Here is a 23,098-nt window from a genome sequence, read left to right on the forward strand (position 1 = left end):
ATTTGCAATAGCCTCAAAAAAATACCTAGGAATCAATCTAACAAAATAGGTGAAAGACTTCTACAATGAAAACTACAGAACAATAAAGAAAGAAATTGAAGTAAACATCAGAAAATGGAAAGATCTCCCATGCTCCTGGATAGGAAGAATTAATATTGTCAAAGTGGCCATACTATCAAAAGCATTATACAGATTTAATGAATTCCTATTAAAATCCTAATGACATTCTTCATTGAAATATAAAAAGCAATCATGAAATTTATTTGAAAAAATAAGAGACCCAGAATAGCTAAAGCAATGCTTAGCAAGAAAAATTAAACAGGAGACATCACAATACCAGATCTTAAACTATACTAGGAGCTCTAGTAACAAAAATGGCATGGTATTGGCACCAAAATAGACTTGTCAACCAATGGTACAAACAGAGAACACAGAGACAAACCCACATAAATATGATTATCTCATATTAGACAAGGGTGCCAAAAACATTCACTGGAGAAAAGATAATCCATTAAATGAGTGGTGCTGGAAAACTAGAAATCCATATGAAGCAAAATGAAAATAAACCTCTATCTCTCACCCTGCACAAAAATTAACTCAAAGTGGATCAAAGACTTAGGCACTAGAACAGAGACCTGGACCTAATAGAAGAAAAAATAGGCCCAAATCTTCACCACCTCGGCCTAGGATCTGACTTCCTTAGCAAAACTCCTCAAGTGCAAAAAGTAAAATCAAAAATCAATAAATGGGATAGATTCAAACTGAAAAGCTTCTTCTCAGCAAAAGAAACAATCAGCCAGGTGAAGAGAGAGCCTACAGATTGGGAGAAAATCTTTACCACATGCACCTCCAATAAAGCATTAATCTCTAGGACATATAAAGAACTCAACAAACTGAACACCAAAAAACCAAATAAGCCAATCAATAAATGGCTAAGGAACTAAACAGACACTTTATAGAAGAAGAAATAAATTGATCAACAAATATATAAAAAAGTGTTCAACATCTCTAGCAATTAGAGAAATGCAAATCAAAACTACTCCAAGATTTAATCTCACTTCAGTCAGAATGACAATTACAGAGAATACAATAACAATAAATGTTGGCAAGCATGTAGGGGTAAGGGGACACTCGTAGATTGCTAGTGGGACTGCAAATTGGAGTCACCACTACGGAAAGCAGTATGGAGATTCCTCAGAAAACTGGGAATGGAACCAACATTTGACTGAGCTATCCCACTCCTTGGTGTATACCCAAAGGACTTAAAATTAGCATACTAAAGTGATGCAGCCACATCAATGTATATAGCAACTCAATTCACAACAGCTAGACTATGGAACTAACCTAGGTGTCCCTCAATAGATGAATAGATAAAGAAAATGTAGCACATATACTCAATTGAATATTTTCAGCTTTGAAGAAGAGTAAAATTATGGCATTTGCCAGTAAGTGGTTGGAGTTGGAGAATATGCTAAGTGAAATTAGCCAATCCTACAAAACCAAAGGCTGAATGTTTTCTCTAATATGCAGATGATAATTCACAATAAGGTCAGGGGCACTAGGGAAGAATAGTGTTTCCTTTAAATTAGGTAGAGGGAAGTGATGGGGGGAATGTGGGGTTAGGAAAGATAGTAAAATGAAACAGACATTACTACTGTAGGTATATATGTGACTACATGACCCATATGATTCTGCAACATGTACACTCAGAAAAGATGAAATAATATCCCATCTATGTATGATATGTCATAAATGCATTCCACAGTCATGTATAACTAATTGAAATAATTTAAAAATTAAATATATATATAACAATAAAAAAGAAATATATATTTTTTAAGTTAACTTAAAGTTTTCCCTGATAGCTCTCCATCTATATGTCATCAAGATAGGACTAGCAAGGTAAATACTATTTGTTAAAGATATCCCCAAATTTGGGGTCCCAAGTCACAACAACATATGAGGAAAGAAGACACCATGAACTAAAGTTATCAGATAATAAAAAGTAAATTATATTCCCAATGATTTTAACTGAAATTAAAGTCACTCAGTTGAAATTACAAGACCAACATATTATGGTTACTCATAATTGTCACTTTGGCTGGACCAAGGGATACCTAGAGAGGTGGTAAAACAGGGTTTCTGGGTATGCCCACAAAAGAGAAAATAGATTTATACTGGAATAGTGGAATGAGTGAGAAAGATCTGTCCCCACCCACTGGTGGTAGGTACTATACAATTGGCTGAGATCCTGGGTTAGAACAAAAAGGCAGAGGCAAAGCAAACTCTTTCTCTCTTCAGGCACTGGGACCCCATTCAGTGTCCCTATTCTTAACATGTTATAATCTAGTGGCTCCCCAGGTTCTCAGGTCTTCAGCCTCAGAGGGTTAGACTCACTGGTTCTGAAGCCTTTAGACTCTTTTTAACTTTATTTGTTCTTTTTTAGATACACATGACAGTAGAATGTATTTTGACACATTATACATATATGGAGTATAACTTATTCTAATTAGGATCCTCTTCTTATGGTTGTATTGATGCAGAGTTACCTGGTTGTGTTTTCAAATACAAGGATAGGAAAGTAATGTCCAATTAATTCTACTGACCTTCCTATACCACAATATCTTCCCTTCATTCCCCTTTGTCTATTCCAATGAACTTCTATTCTTCCCCTCTGCACCCTCCCTTGTTATGGGTTAGCATCTATATAGCAGAGAGAACATTCGGCCTTTGTTTTTTGGAGATTGGCTTATTTCACTTAGCATGATATTCTCCAGTTCCATCCATTTACTGGCAAATACCTTACTTTCATTCTTCTTTGTGGCTGAGTAATACTCTATTGTGTATATATCCCACATTTTCTTTATCCATTCATCTGTTGGAGGACACCTAGGTTGGTTCCACAGCTTGCCTATTGTGACTTGTACAACATATAAACATTGATGTGGCTGCCTGACTTGTATTAAGCTATACTACTTCTCTATCTTCCAGATTGTCTGTCATGGATCCTCTTAGTCTCCACAAACACATGAGTTAATTCCTCTAATAAATCCTCCATACCATTTGTCTATTTATCTATCCTATTGCTTCGGTCTCTATGGAGAACCCTGACTAATGCACCAGAATTCATATAAATATATTTGAATTTTTTTTAAGAATAGACACTTAAATTCAATTTTTTTGGAAAAATATGCACTCCCTGAAACAAATAAATTTTAAAGTAAAACAATAATTGTCTTTGAAAAGTAAAATAAAACCACATACACACAAATCATACAGAAAATGTAGAGCAACAAAGAAGAAAGAAAGAAAGAAATTAGTGCAGCCAGAGATGAGAGACAGATAAAATTGCGTGCATAGGAATGGAAATTGATTTATGTGTAGATAATATTTTGTGTATAGCCACTTATAAACATAAAATGAATGCTCTAGAAATATTATTGATTCAATTCCCTACATTAAACAATTAAAAAAATTGAATTATCTTAGAAGTTCATGTTAAAATGGAACACTTTTTTTGTTTTCTGAAACCACAAAGATCAGGGCTGAAACAGTAGGTCCCACACTCTGAAACAACAGTCTAGTCCACTGTGCATAATTTGCATAATAAGTAGCATGAATCCGGTTTCTGAACTTCAGCTCATTGTCTCATAAAAGGATTTATAATGGGTAGCTACAAAGTTGATCATAAGTTGAAAAGATTGGTGGAGAAAATTCCTTCAGAGTGGTTTGCAAACTGTGTGCTTTCTCCCAATGACTGCTAGGGGAAGCAGGAAGAGGGCTCTGCAATCCCAGATGGAATTCAAGGAAGTACTTGGTACATTTGCCCCCGGTGCTTGGAATGCACAGAGGATGCATTTCTTAAACATTCCTGGGAAACATAGGAGTGAGATTTTGTAGCTATAGGGTATAGAGCCTAGAAAAGCTGGGCTAATAAACAGGGAATGGCATTTTTTCCCCCAAAGATATAACCAGTATGAACTCTACCCAGTGGGACTATAACCAGAGAATCCGACTCCTGAAAACATAGTAACTGGAAGTCAGAGTCATATATATCAAACGATGGTGATTCAGTCTGGAACACAAAAATGGGAATTGATGGTTCCAAAAAGAAAAGCTTCTGTATACTCCAGAAATGACCTCCAGAAAGAAAAGACCAGCTTTGTATGACTATAAAATCCAGCAATTACTAATGCTAGGGTAATTCCTTTCTCCTAGACCTGACTCACATGGGTCTATGCAATGGAGGAGACAAAGTTCCAAGAAAATAATATGATTATGCTCCTCATCTTACTTCCAAGTTTCAAGGTTTTATACAAAATCTAAGGGAGGGAACCCTTGGAAGTGGGAAAAAAGCTGTGGGTTGGAAAAGCTAAGGCTTCAGGTTGCCCCAACAAAGTCAATTTTGCTACTAAAATGAGAGTGTTTCTGGACTTAGAAGAAACTGACAACTGATATGCCCCACTCTCACACCTAGGATCCCCACTTTCTAAAGCTAGGAGTGACAGGAAACATTACATTTCATCCAATGTAGGGGGGAAAAACAAGGGCATTAAATAGGTATGAAGTGGAGGGAAAGAGATAAGATTAAATTCTTTTCTGCTCACACTCTATTGAGTCTTGTTCTTCCCATTCAATAGTTTTAATCTCAGTAGATGTAGACAAAGCTCTGCATGAAATTCAATAATCATTCATACTATGTAGATAAATATCTAAGTAAGCTATGAGTAGGATATTTTCCTAACCTGAAAGTGGGTATTTATCAATTACAAAAAGGAAAACTTGTACAGAATGATATGCTTTAACAATATTCCACTAATACTCAAGATGGAAACAGACCAGGTTGCCCTGTGTCACTGATTAGTTAATATTGTACAGAAGGTGGTCCTACTTAACCAAAGAGTACAAAGTAAAATGATTTAAAATCATCATAATAAAAAATTTTAAAAACATCATTATGTAAAGTTAATGATAGCCTCTATAGGAAATATTTTAAAAAATCAACAAATTGTGAAAATTAGTTAGTTGAGCAAGTTCTTCAAATAAAAGATAACCATATAAATGTTAATTATTTTCCTCTTGCCAGCAACAAAAAAAGTATAATTTTAGAAAGATACCATTTTAAATAGAGTTAAAAAAAAAAAGAACAAGATGCTTGAGAGAAACTCTTTTTAAAAACAGACATGATCTTCATAAGGAAAATTTTTTTAAAAGTATTTAAAGAAATAAAGGAGTCTTTAAAAATAAATAGATATATATCATATCAATGAAGGATAAGACATATCAAAGTATACCAACACTCTCAATTAATCTAGAGGTATGAAAATTCAGTCAAAGGTCCAGAGTTTTTCATGAAATTTAATAAATTAGTTATAAAAAAATTATATAGAAGAAAAAGGCCAAGCCATGACAATTTTGAAAGAGTAGAAAAAGTGGTGACAGTACTATGGGGATTATTAGGTTCCTATCTTATAAAAAATTTAAAAATTCTATAAAGCTATAAAACATGAAGATAATGTGGCCCAGTGGCAAACAAATAGAACAACTGACCCCAGAAGAGTATTTATCACATATAGAAATTTAATAAACATTAAAAATGGCATTGAAGAGCACTCATGAAATGGCAGATGATTTATTAAATGATAGATTATCTATATGGAAAAAAATTTAAGCATAATAAAATTTTAGGTAGAATAAGGGCAGAAAGATAAAAAGCAAAATTTTAAATGTTTAAAAGGAGATATATGTGAGTAATTTTATGATCTCAAGGAATTTTTCACAAGACCACAAGAAATAAAAATTGTTAGTATTAATATGGATTTGGGGCTGAAGATGCAGCTCGTGGTAGCAAGTGTGAGGCTCTGGGTCCAATCCCCAAAACTATAAATTGAAAAAAAAATCTCATGATCCCACTACATTCAAAATTAAACTTTTTATTAAAAGAATGAAAAGAGATGCCATAAATTGTGGTGGTGGTGGGGGGGGGGGGGATACCCGATATCATTTTTAAAAGCATAAGATTAGAATCCAAAATATATTAAGATTATCAAATCAATGAAAGACCAACTACCCAAGAAAAGAATAGGCAAAATATATAAACAAGTAATTCAAGAAAAGAAGAAACCCAAATGGTCAATAAATTTTTGGAAAAATGTTTGACCTGAGAAAAATTTAAAATCATATTAAAATACCTATTTCACATTAAATATTAAGAAACTTGACAATGCCTAGTGAGACAATGTGAACCTTTATGTGCTGTTTTGGGGGACTGTAAATGGATGTAACTACTTTGGAAAACAACTTGGAAATATTTTGTAAAATTAAGAAAGCACAAATTGTATGGATGAACAAATCCATTTCATGGTAACCACTCTGCAAATCTCTAGTGAATATATGAAATGTTCAACGAACATTTGCACTGAGACATTACAAAAATAATTACAGCACTATTTTTTAAACAACCCTTTACAAAAAGGTAGAATAAATTGTGGCCTGTATATAATGGGATTCTCTGCATCTGTGAAAATTATTTTACTAACAGGATAGATGACCCTCAGAAACAAAAATCTGACTGAAAACTATACATTCAAGAATATTATCTATATCTGACTTAAGTTAGAGTTGGGGCACACAGAAAATGAATTTTACAGCAACACCTTATAACGAGTGAACTAAGTTACCAGAAGCCAAAAGGAAACACTTGGAATCACAGAGTGGTAAATGCAAAAAAAAAAAAAAAAAAAAACCAGCTACATCTTCTAGAGCCATTGGGGCTGTGGTGAAAATCGGACCTCAGACAAAGAGGCCTAAGTGACTGGTGCTGTCAACTGCAAAGCAGGGAGGATCTGTGAAGTTGGGATTCAGGACCCTAGGGCCCTGGCATTGAAGGCTGCTGCCTTGTGTCTGAGGCTGGTTCTAGACGTGTAAAAAGTGCAAGCTGATTTGGTCATTGTTAATGGATGAAACTGCTACTTCCAAGATGAAGAGTTGCCAACCTGCGGGTCACAAACAAGGAAGAGTAATAAATGAGAAACAGGGAGCAAATGAGAAGCAAGTACCTTTTTTCTCCAACCTTCTCATTTCTTTCTAGTGCCTCTATAGGCAAACTCTAACCAAACCAGCTAGTGAAGCAGTGATGTGATTTGTGGAGTCCCAGCCCCAGTGTTGTACAATGTAAGAAGAATGGGTACAAATTTCAGAGACACCTGTTGACTAACCTATAAACTATTTATATAAAGTTTAAAACCTGGCAAGGCAATGATACTGTGATAGATATATAGATATAGATATAATGTATGGGAACTGAAAACACAAAATTCAAAACAAAGCTGAACACTGATTATATAGAGAAATGTGGTTTGAATAGGGATCACTTCAAATGTCATATCTCTTCAAATGTCCTTTTCCAGTTATATTTTCAAGGTGTGTCATGAATTCCAAAGTGTTAATTACATTATTCTCTAGGCATTTCAGTAGTCTAAAATATTTCACTCAAAAAATTGCACATCAAAGTTTATAGTGGCCAAGATATGGGATCAGTCTAGATACTTGTCAACAAATGAATGGATTAAGAAAATGTGGTATATATAACAATGGAGTCTTACTCAGCCACACAGAAGAATGAAGTTATGGCATTTAAAAGAACATAATGCTAAGTGAAATAAGCCAGACTTAGAAAGTCAAGCATTTCATATTTTATGTGCAGAATCTAGACCAAAACAAGGGGAGAAAAGGCTGATAGGGAATCCCATAAAAATAGAAGGGAGAACAGTAGTGCAGAGGAAGGGAATTGAGAGGGAGGGAGGGAGACAGGAAAATTGGAATGAAATTGATCAAATTATATTCTGTGTGTGTGTGTGTATGTGTGTGTGTGAATATGCAACAGTGAATTTCACCTTTATATATATCTATAAAGCACCAATTTTTAAAACAACTATAAATAAATAGAAAGAAGACCAGTAGAGAAGAGGTAGGAGAACAGGAGGACAGAGGAAGAAAAAGAAAAGAGAAGTATGGGGGACTGAAGTGGAGCAAATGATATTCCATGCCTGCAGGATTATATCAAAATGAACCCCAATATTCTGTATAGTCATGGGATGCAGTCCTCTTATGGAAAGGAAGAAAACAAGAGAAATATACATATTTACATAAAAAGTATTAAGACATCATTTTATTTCATGGTGAGTGTTTACATGGTAAGCTCAAGAAAAAGTCCCCCATTGTGATAACCATGGCATATAAGATTCCAATCAAGTGAGTGCTTTGACCTGGTACTAAATGGCAGAATTTCAAATCGCTTCCAGATTGACACTTGCTCCTGGGAAGAAGTACAAATCGCCCATGAAGTCCCCATCTGCCTGTTTGAGGAACATCTGTGGTGATGTGGACTGTCCCAAATTAGGCGGTACTAAGTACCTACTAGTAAAAATATCCCTCCCCAATAAAAATATCCAGTAGCAATGAAACACTTTGAAAAGGCAAAGTGGTTGTTTAAAAATGGAGCCCTAAAATACATACCAAAAAAAATTATTCAGCATATGTAACTTTTATCTGACATTTTACAGATTTATTTTGACAACCTATTTTCTTATTGAAAAATCTTTCTTGCAAGTGAATATTAAATGTTTATGTTGAGCATATTTTGTATAAATTTCATAATGATGCATAAACAAATATCAAAAAAAAATTGAATGCATCTCAAAAATGTTTACCTTCACAAGGCTTCTTGGAACATAAACACTAATACAATTTTCAAATGTTTTTATTAAAAACTATTTGGCATATCATACATTTGATTCAAATGGGGTATGATATGTCAAGATCATTGTAATGTTTTGAGCAACTAATAAAAAAATTAAAAGAGAAAAAATAAAATAAAATAAAATAAAAACTATTTGGGCTTCTGGAACAAAATTTATTGAGCAACTAATGTATTCGATTTACTGGTCAAGCCTCAGAAGACAGATATATCCCAACATTCATCCACCAATATGAAAGGATAATTATGTTTTTCAAGTAGGTCAAATTGATCCACTTCTCCCCATTCTCACCACCAATAACTCAAAAAAAAATTCATCATCCTTTTTACCTTGGACTAGGTCTCAGCCTCATCACAAGTGGTACACACAATAGACTCTAAAATGTAAATTTAAATAAATTAATTAATGAATTTTGAATGGTTTACAGTTGTTAATTCCATTGGGAAGTGAGAATGGCAGGTAGTAGTATATGGGAAGAGCAAGCACGGAGGGAGGGGTACATGAAGTGGTAATTTAAAGTTCTCATTATGTCGTTCTCAGAAAGTCTTAAATACTTTCATAATGGAGAATCAGCGATAAGTTTTTAAAAATTATCCCCATATGTCTTCTATAACTATTTTCAAGTTGTTAAAGTTACAGAGATGTTGCAAATCATATGTGAGAGTCTGTAGGAAGACTATATATTTGACTTTCAATGCACTATTCACCAACTCAAAGTACCAAAGTTCTTAAAAAGAACTTTATGACATTTATTCTTATTTATCTTATTTATTTTTAGCTTCCCATTTATGTAATATCATGTCACTCACATAGCAGATATTTAATAAATATTGCTAATTCAAATGTCACTTGCTAACATTTACACAGAGACACTGACTCAGATGTTGTTTTTCAAAAAATTATTTGTCATTCTTCATCACGAAAACCATTTAAATATTTCAGTAGAAATTTTAACTTTTTATATTCGTGTATATAACCTTCTTTCAAATTAATAGTATTTCACTCAGCAAACATGTTTGGATTCCAAAGATTTTATAGAATCTAGTAATTTAAAAATTTGGTAATTGGTACAATACTAATTGTTCACCACTATCAAATTTGCATATAAAAAAGGGAAGTATGCACATTCATATTATTATATATAGTGTATAATATAATTTCTTCTCAAAGTAGAAATGATATAGTCACAGGAAAAAGTGTATAAAGAGAAGTGTAGGTGAGTAGCTAGTATTATTAATAAGTGATATTTATTGGGCACTTTCTGCATTTAAAACACCATGCTGAGCTGCATCTCATTGAATTCCTAGTAAACCTGAGTGTTATTATTATCTATATTTTCCAGTGAGAAAATTGAGGCTTAAAAAGGTTGAGAAACTTTTTGTCAGGGACTTCTCTGGAAATACACACCCTTAAGTCCTGAGCAAGAGACACTGAACAATTATTGCGCTCCACAATAATGAGGCGTGGCTCCAGGAGTAGGCATCACCTGGTGGGATTGAGTTACACTCACCTGTTCCTTTGTAATCCTCCCCCTTTGCCCTTTTTGTGATAGAATATTCCATGGAACCTCCCCTTGTGTGTCCCCTATATAAGAATAAAGAATTCCAGTGGCTCTCTTTCCGCGGATCTTTAAGTTTGGAGAGCCATCCCCAGATTTTGAAAAGGTACATCTGTGTGTTTGCATGCTTTCTTCATAGTTTTCTTAAGTTATGGGAATAGTCAGATTTTGTGAATCCAGCATTAGTTGCCAGCTAGGATAGATGGCAATAACTTTTCCAATATCATATAATTATTTTGGGACAGTTAAAATGGAAACATAGATATGAGACCATATAAAAGGGACAGCTCTTAAATAAAAGTGATAAAGCCTTTGTGTGTGTATATGTGTACAGTCATAATATTATATATTTTTATGTAATATAATAGATTATATTATCTTAAGAATATATATATATATATATATATATATATATATATAGAGAGAGAGAGAGAGAGAGAGAGTGTGTGTGTGCGTGTGTGTGTGTGTGTGTATCTTCCTTAGGGACATAGGATAGTGTTTTATTTCTATTACTACATTTCTAAACACAGGTAAAGACCACCAAATCATCAAAAAATTTAGAATAAGATTAATAATTATTCAATTTTCTTTTCCTTAACGTTATTTAGCAAAAGTAAACCTAATGAACTTTTATTAGGCTTAAACAGTATTCCAGTCTTAGAATGAAGACAATAAAATTAGTGACTTCATTTCACTTATTTTCTAAATAGCTCAGGGACAGGTTTGTAGACTTGCAGGTGTAGAATACAACAGTTAGTTGTCATCCTTCATTTTACACTTCTTTATCTTCAAAGTGCATGCTGCTAGTGCGTCTTCCAGTAGCACATGGAGAGAGCTGTAAAAACACAATCTGCAATACAAAATTACCAACCCAAATAAAGCGCTTAATCTCCCAGAGCTTCAGCTTCTTTTTCTATATAAGAATAACATGATCCAGTGTACATATCTTAGAGGAATAAGTAAGATGCTATTCATGAAGTCTAAGTAAAATGCAAAGTACCATTTGACATCTATGTAAAGATCAGGGTAAAAAAGATTAAACCAATGAAGAAGAAAGGTGTTTTGCACTAGGTAGCTTTATTAGTCCCAGAAGGGACATTCCCAGCTCCAAGCCCAATACTCAGCATATATTCAATGAATATCTGTTTAATTAATTAAATAGAAAAAATAAAAGTGATTACATACTATAAACAAAAGAAAACCTAAGGCTGGAAGGCCACCAGAAGAGAAGGTACTTGTGGACTATGCTTAGATTCCAGGAAACTGCATTAATGGTCATACAGGAGAGCAGACATGGCATCTGCTGTGGTGTGTAAATGGGTTGGACTACCACAGACGAGGACTTCTATGCTGAGGTATTCCAGGTTTTCTGTCAAAGGCAGAGTAGCCTGAGAAAGAGCCCACTAGAGACTTCTAAGCTGACTGACTATCATTTCCCTTTTTCAGTGGCTCCACTAGTATGAGTCTCTAACACTCTTTATTAAAAGATCCTACAGATAATTGACCAGAGATGGCTACCAGACACTAATCTAACCAATCAATTTCTCTCTCCTGGGAATTTGTCATTTTCATCAACACTTACAGAAACTAAGTGTCAAGGGAGCAAAATCATCTAAATATCAATGTGACAAAGGGAAGATCCACAAAATCTATTTCAGGGAGCCTAATTGTTCAAATTAAGATTCTGTAAGGTATGTCTGTATCCCCCCATTACTTTCCCCTCACGCCTTGGCTAGTGGAGCTGCCATATTTTTAAATATATTATGTAAGATACTGTCTGACTGAGTTGTGTCATGCAATCTGCTACTTCAGCTGAGCCAAGTTCAGTTGAGTTACACTTGCTGCCAAACTGGCAATCTGGAGAGAACCACAACTCCATGGAGAAGAGCTCCTGGCAATGAGAGAGGAAGGCTTTTGTTTGGATCACTGATAACACGAAGACAAAGAGGAATTAAAACCTGGATAGAGGGCGTGAAGAAGGAGAAAATAGACTTCCATGTCATTCCATAGAGTAAAAAAACAAATTTTATATTTTTGCAGGAAATTTCTTATCTCTAATGAAAAAAGGAGATTTAAAGAAGGGAAAAGATGTAAATAAGAATTTAAGAATGCATTTTCTTAACCCCGGGACAATCATTCCATAAATATTTCCTGACCTTCTAAAAAGTGAACCAGAAAATAAACTATTAGAACCTCAATTTTCCTCCCAATTCATGGCAATAAAATGGTTTTTTGTTGTTGTTGTTGTTGTTGTTGTTGTTTTTTCTCCCATGAGACTTTCAAACAGAGAGGGTGGTCCATCCATATCCAAGGTGTTCTAACTTCAGAATAATAACAGTTTCTTATAATAATGATTTGAAAGTCTTACAGTCATGGAATCATACATTGAAGACCACAAAGAGAGACACATGGCAGATGAGCCATGTTTATTCATCACTAAAGGAATTTCTATGAACTGATTCTATAATGAAAGTCAGGAAATTCAAAATCTTAGCTCAATTTAGCACAATCCTCCAGAGGCATGTATTGTTATATGGAGAAAAAATATTTTTAAACAGTTTCTGAAAACAGGATTAGTAGCTAATATAGTTAATATTCTATAAAGCAGTCCTTTGAGACTCAGCATAGACACACCATTGATTTTTACATTTGTCTTTCTTGGGACTTCTATAGTCATTTCAAGGTGTCTTCATATAATCCACTCATACCAGAGAATATTTTCAAGGATATTCTAAATAATTAACCTTCTCACATTGGAGTTCAAGTGTCTCACTGTGATAAAGTACTTGAACACCTCGAAAGCATAATTATAGGCATACCCTTGAGAGTTGGGATATATCCAGTTCTCAAAATGAGTGTGGATATTAAAACTGATATAGTAGCAATTAGTTATTATGAATTTTCTCCATTACCTAGCCTGTTAGATTATGTCAGTGAAATATAACTCTGCTTAAAAGAGCCCACATAATTTCTGATTGCCATTGTCAATCCTCAGTCGTGAATTTATTGTAGTGTGTCAATTGCAAAGATATCAAAACTACTTTGACTTCCCTTTTTTATTTTCTCCTACTATTGAATCAGTTGTGTGTTAATATAACACATCTCAAGTAGACTTCTTTTAACATATAAAAGTTATTTTTGGAGAAGAAATAATGCATCACTTAAAATTATAAGAGATTCCTTGCAGAATAAAGAATCACTTAACTATGATTAACTTATAAATGTGAGTAGGTTTAATTAGACTAAAACTTGTAGTTTTTAACTTGCAAAGTATCTGGCATTATATAAAATATGATAAAGACCTATGAAATTGTCTTTCATAAAAAGCCACCCTGAGTTCAGTCCATAAAGGTGATTCTGAATAAGATAGGATAGTTAATGGGTCTCAAATGTTTTGGGTTTTTTTGTTTTTGTTTTTGTTTTGTTTTTTAATGTAAAGACCACTCCATGAGGTTGACCTGGAGAGACATTCCAAACATTCCAGCCAAGTCCTTTGTTTAGGTATGGGGAGAAGGGAAGGACCTGAGTAAAGACTCAAGGGCTAGCCTATGGGTTACCTTAAAACTTAGTGCTTTTCCAATATTTGTTTAGCATATATTTTGACCAATAGCCTTCACATTTTTCTAATACCTGTATAGCAATGTCCCTACCCAGAGGCTACATAAGCCCCTAGACTAGCACATTTAAGTGGTAACTTGCTATGGGATCTCCTCGTGCCTTGCAGGAGTTCTATCTCTTTTCTTCTCACCTACATAACTCCTACTCCTTTCACTCTTGCCTTCCATTTTCGTCTGTGAATTTCATTCTTCAAATTTGCGAGACAAAAACCTGGAAAAAAAATTGACAGCTCACTGCTACAGTCTATCATTAGGACCTGCAACATGCCACTTGATAGTAGTGGAGAGAGTAGTAGTGGAGAAGAATCTGACTTTGCCAGATACACACTTGGAGCTAACACCAGCAGGAATGCCCTGCTATGATTAGTTGCTAAAACTAAAATGGTCTTTTTCAACTTCAGAGGACTCTAACTTATGCAGACTTCACCTGCCAGCAGAACTGGAGAACTGAGTTTTGTCTCAAACTCCAGTTTTAATATTTTCACCACCAATACCTTAACGTGTAGCTTCTAAAATGCAAAATCAAGAGATTTATGTTCTTCTTATCAACACATTAATCTAGTATTCAGGATATTTTTCCAAAACCTCATTCTACTAGAATCACAAAAAATAACATTCCAATAGAATGGAATGTTTGAAAATGGAAATTTTAATAGCCTCTGCCTGGTGCACCAGTGTATGTATGATACACTATGACAGATACATTTTTCAAATGATACAGTTAGTGTGAAGATTTTAGAAAAACAGATCTCTAATAAATAATCTTAGAGTTTTTTCAACATATGTTTAAAATTCTGGACTACCAAATCGATCATCATAACTCTAGTTATGGTGGGAAAATATACACATTCTATATACACTTCTAAAGCATGGATCACTTAACACAAAATGCAGCAAGTCTCCTCAAAATCTTTCAATTACTTCTCCTAAATGTCCAGTTATATCAAAGATCTTTGCCATGACTAGAGAATCCTACATGATCTAGGCTTCAACTATTACTGTGGACTCACCTCCTACCTATGGTACCAACTATCCCTTTTCTGAACCTCTACTTTAATTCCAGCTTCCTTACTGTTTCAGAGCTGTTGCTCCCTCTATTCCCTTTCCTTGACATGTCCTCCTATCTCTGTTCCATTACACACACACACACACACACACACACACACACACACACCTTTGGTCTATTCTTGTTCTAATTTGGTTTGTTTTACAGCACTTATCACCAACTAACATGTCTGTCTATTTCATTCATTCTTTCCTATAAAATGTTTAATTTATGAGAAAAAACTGCCCACAACTTGAGGCAGTACCTAGAATTCTGAAGTTGATCAATAGCTATGTTTTGAGGAAATAAATCAATGAATAAATAAATATAATTAATTTTTTTAAATCAAACACTAAATTATTTTTCAGGCCTGGTGTGATGGTACTGCAATTGTCTAAAATTCTGCTTTATTTTATCTTAAGAGGAATCAACTCACCAATAACCTATTCCTTTTTACTATAGATTTTTACTTCACTCATAATGCTAATAAAGTACTAAATAAATACCAAAGTCTAGAAAACACCATAACCAAGGCCATTCATAATAAACTAATCTCAGTAAAAACCCATAGATCAAAACAACAAGGAAAAAGAACATTGGAAGCCATTTCATAGTCTGTGGTTATTTATTATTTCCAGAAAATAATTTAGAGCAATAAATCAAATAATTATTAGTTGTGATATGAAAAAAAAATAAGTTTCTGAGACAATAAGCACAATGAGTATAGTAGATGAGGATCTCCTTTAGGTAGAGTGATTAGGGATGAACTCTCTGAAAAGACAACAAATTGAATAAGAGCAGACAGAAGGGTCCAATCATGAGAGATGGAGGGGGAAGTCTGATAAAGGGAAAATGTGGGCAAAGTCTCTAAGCCTGGGAAGAACATGGGATACTTGAAGAAGTAAAATCGCCCAAAATGTTAGGAGCACAAGAGGGAGAAGGGTCAAGTAGGCATGGTCTTATCAACCCTTTAAACTACAATGAGATGTCTGAGAATGATTTTTGTGTCCAGAACACCACAAGTGTTAGAATTAGCAGAAGGCCATGAATGGATTTATGTTTTAAGAAGGTAACTCTGGTTGCAGAATGGAGACTCAATTGGAGAGGCCTAAGAGTAGCTACAGGGAGGTATTGTACTATTCCTAGTAAATGAGGGCTTTCACCTGAAAGAAGGTGCTGTGGACAGAATGTTTGCTTCCTCCCAAATTCCTATGTTAGAACCTAGCCCCCACTGTAGTGGGTTTTAGAGGTGGAAGATTTGGAGATTAGTGTTCTTATAAAGGAGACGCCAAAGAGACACTTCCACCGTGGGAATTCACAGCAAGAAGACAGCAGTCTACAACCCAGAAGACGGACTCCACCAGACACAAAGTCTCTTGATAACTGTTTCCTTGGATTTCCAAGCCTACAGAAACATGAGAAATGCATTCCTGACTCTAAGTCACATAGTTTATGTTATTTTGTTATAGCAGCTGAAATGGACTAAGACAGAGGGATTTTAGTAAAGTTTAAGAAATAAAGATGGTCATGTTGGAGACCTATCTGGGTGGAAGAATTGATAGGCTGAATTGATAGATTGAATGTGAAGTATGAGGAAAAGGGAAAATCACAAATGGCACTTAACATCTCTGACTCAAGCAACTGGGAGGATGATAGGGGTAGATTAGTCAGAGAAGAAAATCTTGGTTTGAGGAGTGTAAAAGAGATGATTATATAGGTAAAGGAGAAAATCAGGAATCTTTAAACATGTCCTATTTGAGAACTGGTGAAACCTCCCAGTGCAGCAGCTGGTAGAAATTTTGATATGCAAATTAGTAGTTCAGAGAATGGGCTAGGGTTGGAGGCAAATTCTTGGTGCTCTCTCTAGGTACTGGGGCACATCTGTGAAAGGGCCAGCCGCTGGGAGGCTATGTATTAAAAGGGTAGCTCTTTCAAGGGACTCTTTTGTTAATCAAAGCTATATGCTTATTTTTCCAGCCCCTTTCAACAGAGCTAAAGCAGTAACAATGAAACCTATCTGAATTGGCAAAAACCTTGCCAATCTCCCTCCCCACTCTTCCCTCCTTCTGATACTCCTTTTTTTTTCTCATTCCCTCCTTCTCCCTGTCCCCAGCTCCTAACTTTCCCTACCTCTCCTACCTCCCTCTCCCTTACCTCCATCCATTGGATTTCTTCTTATACTTAGCTTAGCAGTAAAATCTGAAAATTGGTTCTAAGGGTTTTGTAAGTGAACAGACCTTATTGACCCATGACCTATGAAGCCAAATGTGAGAGAAAATGTGGCCATAGATGACTAGAGTTCTCTTATTGTGGCTGAGGACCCAAGACCAGCTAACAATAGGTAGTACGTGTCTCCTCTGTGTCATTTTGACTTGTGACTATACCCTTTCCCCTCCAGCAAAAGATGACTGTGATCTAGAGTAAATTCTAGATATACTGAATGGCACAATGTCATTGTCATCATTATTTCTGATAAAGCTAAATTTCTTTATTTGACCTTGCATTGTACCTGTCAGATGGCTGCCTACTTTGCTAATTGACTTGCAGTATTTAATAATTAAGACATTCACTATATATAATTTACTATCCTTTTAGACTGTGCTCTTAGAGAATATGAATACTCTGCTGATTCTATTTAACTTGAAACAGATCCGGGCACCTGCTTCTAGGATGCAACACATCTCAGCTGTGGAATTTTTTAAATGCTCTAGCAATTGAAGTTCATATTCACTATTGAATGGCATCCCTCATCTGTAAAGTCATTTACAAACTTTACTGATCAAGCCGCACATTTTTGAGTTGGAATTTAATCTACAGAGGCTTCTGCAGAATGACTTGAATCCTTTACTAATCATGGGCAATGGTAAGATTTATTTGGTTCAAGGTAATTTGCATTATTTGCTTATTATACCCCTTGGTTCCTGCTGCAGACTGCTGTGCTCTGTTGCTGGAGCTGGAAAGTAACTCATGACCTCATCCTACTCCTGAGGTAAGAGCACTTTGGTGCTGGATGAAATTTCTTAATATGAAAATATCACCATTTATGTATATACAATCTTTTCTCTATGTCCACATCATGCTACACATGTCCTCCCTGGATATAATTCCATAAACCTCTACGAAGTTATGATGTTCCAAAACATTAAGCCAAAAGCAGTGTTGCTCCATTTGACCACAGTCACTGCATGACTCCGTCATCCCAACACAGCAAACTCCACAATCCATGTCCATGTTTCTTAATACTAACAAAATTGCTCTTGTGCTATTTCCTACCACTCTCAACCTGAAATAAGTGTGGTAGATGAATTAAGCATATGATAATGTGGGAGTATTTTAATCAACCCTAGATACCATTTTATGACTCTTTCTCCAAAATATATGGTTTTATTTTGCCTAAAATATAGAGAATCAATGACTCAAAATATAATGAGTTAAAGATATGCAACCACAAACTTTTATTCCTGGTTAGCAGCCCTAGATAGTTTGCAACAGATTATTTAATACAATTAAAGCACTGTTTAAAAAATTAAACTTCATCTAAATGAATAATACTTTGGTAAATGCACTGTTTTATGTGGAAAAGGAGTAAACACTTGTAGAAATAGATTATATTCACATCCATTAGTATCTGAACCAACATCTATGCTTGTCAGGTAAGATCAATATACTTGCTTCATGTTTGCATCAAGAATAGCAAGAGGGCTTTTGACTGGAAAAGATAATACCTAGAGTTTAATCTTGGTATATCAGAAGATAAAGCACTCAATTGTCCAAGAGATTATAAAATTTATGTTTTAGTACCTTGTAGACATTAACCATATAGACATTAGACCAGATAAGAGAATATGTAATTTTGAGAACAAAAATATAACACAGAGTCACTCATTAATGCTTATGGAGGGTTTTTCTCAAGAAAGCACATAAAAATGACTAAGGTTGTCTCCAATATGCAGACAAGAAAATATATAGCTCTGCAATAAAGTCAGGAAATATGTTCTATATTAACAAATTCACTCCCCAATCCATAAATTGTATGCAAGGAAGATTAAATAATTCCAACATGACAGAATTTGTTAAAAATAAAATGCGTATAAATCTTTACCTTCTTTTTTTAAACTAACCTACTCTATATTTGCTCAAAGATGATCAGGACCAACAGTAGTTACCCCATTCATGGCTCTTTTAATACATGTTCTCAATTTCTCTTCTGAAAAAGATGTTCTCTAGAAATCCAATTAAATTATGGAACTATGGGGTATCATAATTAGATCTTTCAATGTTGAGGTCTGCAGCATTTTACAGACTATAAGCAAATCTATCTCAAAAAGCAATCTTTTAAGGTCTTGATAAATATATTTTTATTTTTCCCTAATTCTGTATTTTAATCCTGGCAGATTTCTGTGGTGTTCAAGGACACCCCATTGATTCTGAAGGCTGCTTCTCAGGGGCCCTCCTAGCTGTATTCCCAGAATCTGTGAAATGTCAAGAAAATAGGTTTCATTTCAAGAATGTGATTCAAGTTATTCATATGTCATCCTTTTTATAAAATAATCTTTGATATATTATGGAAAATGAAATATTTCAAAAAAATTCAAAAATAACATTAAAATGTGTACAGCACCTTTTACTTTTGTTTTCTAGCTAATTTGTACAGTGTACACCCCAGTGATGATACGCTCACCAAACTTCTACCCTTTTATTAGATTTTTGCCAAGTTCAATAGGCAGAAAGACAACTGAGATGGACCTGGACAGCCAGAGAGTAAAAGCTGACACAAACTATTCCAAGTCTAAAGAGAAATGCACTTGCCATTGAGCTCTTGCTGTGGAATAGCTTACTGATTTTCCTTGAAGTAACAACAGCTCTTTCAAAAACATGAATAAATTGCAAGTGTCTAGCCAATATAAGGATCTCATGGGAACCAATATGTGAGTAGCACATTGATCCATTGATTTTTTTATATAAGCACTTTCTGATAATTCCTTGAGAACTACCCAAGATGGCATTTAGCACTGAACTCATGCCCTACTCCTGGATTTCTACCCTAGCCACAAGCAAAAAAAGAAAAATAAGTGATAGTTCAAGGGTTATAGGCCAACTAAATACTAATTTTGCAATTAATAATTATCAACTTGATCAGGGAAGTGTTGTAAAATAGGGTTATGGGGGTGGGAGGGATCAAGTGTTTGCTTAGGTTACTTTTGTGCAAGAAGGTTACCCCATCACCAAAAAAAAAAAAAAAAAAAAAGTTGGGAGAAAAGGAATGAATTACCTGCTGCTTTCAGTGAAGATCATGTCCCTGGGGGATCTGGTAATAGCAGGGAATCAGCAAAAGATCTTGGAACATCTATGCTGGAAAATAACCTAGCAAATGACAACTAAGACTCTGGTGTGATAATATACTAAGAGCCATGTCAGCTTTCAATGAACTTTCTCCATGTTAATGTCAACCCCACCCCCAAAACATGGCTTGGAAATTGAGATTTGCAGTAGTAGTTCCTCTATCATACACATCCAGCAGAAGAGAGAGAGCAAGAGCAGACATTGCTTGAATAATTCACAGAGTAGAGAAAGGGTAAACAGAAACAGTTCAACTCTAAACTCTAATCCCCAGACTTTCATATTTCTTAGGAGATTAGAAAGGGGCTTGTAGAAAAGGAGGACAAGGAAGTTATGCAAAACCAAGTTACTACTTTTCTAATCTAAGATACAGACATATGCTTATCAAACAGGGCCTCTGAAAGTCCTATAAGTTCCAAGAAATGTGAAACCAATTACCTGTTGCCTCCTGAACTCTATTAATTGACTTGGAGCCAATAATCTTTAAAAATTGATGCCATTGTACAATAGATCATAGTTAGGTCTGTCCCAGATGTTCCGTTGTGTGTGTTTCCTACCAAATGGAGCTATGTCACAGCCCTCTAGCAAGGAAGCTCAGACCTCCAAAAATGAGTTCCAGGAGTCAGTAAACTATAACTGTCCATATGGGATCACCCATTTCAATCTTCTGACACTCTTCCCCTACCCAAAGGGGGCAATCTCACCTGTGTCCTTCACTGGCGGTGGAATTTGGGTTTCCTCTGCGTGTAACGGATGGTTGTGAAATAAAGCTAAGAAAGACAAAATGGACACAGGAAATAATTTTAGAAAGTAGGGATGGGATGGCTCTTCGACCTTAGGGGTCAAGCTTCCACAATGGAAAGAGAGAGAGAGAACCCACATTTGCTTTATTTATATGAGGGAAGCATCAAAGGTTTTTTCAAGGAATGTTCTTCTGCCAAATAAAGGTAGGAGGTGGGCTGTCCAGTTTCTAATGGGTTTCTGCAGTTAGGAGATCAGTCTCCCTAGTCCAGCAAAGACAGAGGTCAGTGCACTGGGCAATCCATCAAGTGGGAGGAGCCACAAAACAGATTGCAATGCCAAACCTAAATCTCTTTGGCTCAAGCCTGAGTGAAGATGCTCAAATAGCTCAGGGGTGGCTTCCCACAGGACAGGATATCTAGTGCAATCAGTGTGCTCTAGAAAGTACTTCTTTATCCATCTCAAGAGGAAGAATTCCTGGGCCATGAGATTATTTTATATATATATTCATATATCATTTATATATAATTCATATATATATTCATATATATAATATCATATATGATTATATATGATATCATCTCTGTGAGATTATCATATATATGATATATTTGATAATCATATATCTCAGATAATTCATGATTATATATGCGGTAATCTCATGGCTCAGGCATTCTTCCTTTTAGGATGGATGGATAAGGAAGTACTTTGTAGAACACACTTGATTGCACTAGATAGCCTGCCCCTTTTGGGTAGAGAAAGGTTAAAATTTGGTCATCCCATCTGATAGCTATAGTTCACTAACTCTTGCAACCCATTTTTGGAGGCCTGAACTTCCTTACTAGAGGGCTGTGGCATAGCTCTTTTTGATAGGATACAGGAGATATAGATAGATAGATAGAAAGAAAGAAAGAAAGATAGATAGATAGATAGATAATTATAGATATGCCTTAGATATGTGTGTATGCATTCGTTAGACATATAGATATATAGATGCATATATTTATAGATGCAAATATTTCCCTGGGACCAGAAATGAGACAAAAACAGTAAAGAAAAGTTGATGCTATATTCTTTATCATTCACCACATTTTCCCTCTTTTTTAAGTATCTGATATTAAGAGTGCTTGAGGGCTGGGGTTGTGGCTCAGTGACAGAGCACTTGCCTTGCATATGTGAGGCACTGGATTCAATTCTCAGCACCACATAAAAATAAATAAACAAAATAAATATATTGTGCCCATGTATAACTAAAAACATATTTTTTCAAAAAATGAGTGCTTGATTTTTGATTGAATCATCAGCATAGTTAAGGAGTATGTTTAAACTGTGTCTAATCCTTCGACTCTCCCAGAGTTCATTTCCAACAGGAATATGAAAGAAAGAACACGATTTAAAGGATGAAGAAGAAAGAGAATGCATCAGAATTAACTTATTTACTTCTCCAGATTTGTCATCTATGGTTCCTGCCCGAGGACACTGTGCCCCCACAGGATCACCTAGTCCAATCACATTTTGGTAGGCCCAGAAGGAAACTTTCAATTTTCAGCTCATTGGGCTCCATCTCTGTTCATGGTCAAATGGATGATCGCAGTATTCCACCTGGTTGGCCACATGGGTTCCCTGAAGCTGCTCCTTCCTGGTCCCCCAAACTCCCTGTGGTGCAAACTGAGGGAATTCATCATATGTGCCCCAAGTCCTATCCCATAGAGCACATATCCTGTGGGGCCATTAGGCTACAGGAAGAAGAGATGCCCTGAGGTTGGCTCTGCATAGCAAATGCAGCTGCTGCAAGCTGCTTTTGATGCTGCATCTGGCTTTTTGAAGAAGCTGAGGAACACAACCTAGGAAGGCTGGCAGTTTAAGCATACATTGGGTATACATTTGGTATACAGTTAGAGGAAATGAAAAGGTCCAGGAAATAAATTTATCTTTTCTTTTCCCCCAGGAGTCATTTGAAGATGCAATAGTTGCATACTGCCTCCTGGAATGTGTCATGTGACCCTGAGCAACAATCAGAAGTCAGCCTGGTACAGCA

Source organism: Marmota monax, unplaced genomic scaffold (assembly GCF_021218885.2).
Source record: "Marmota monax isolate L192 unplaced genomic scaffold, Marmota_monax_Labrador192_F-V1.1 WCK01_AAM20220418_F8-fsc00007, whole genome shotgun sequence".
Classification (NCBI taxonomy): domain Eukaryota; kingdom Metazoa; phylum Chordata; class Mammalia; order Rodentia; family Sciuridae; genus Marmota; species Marmota monax.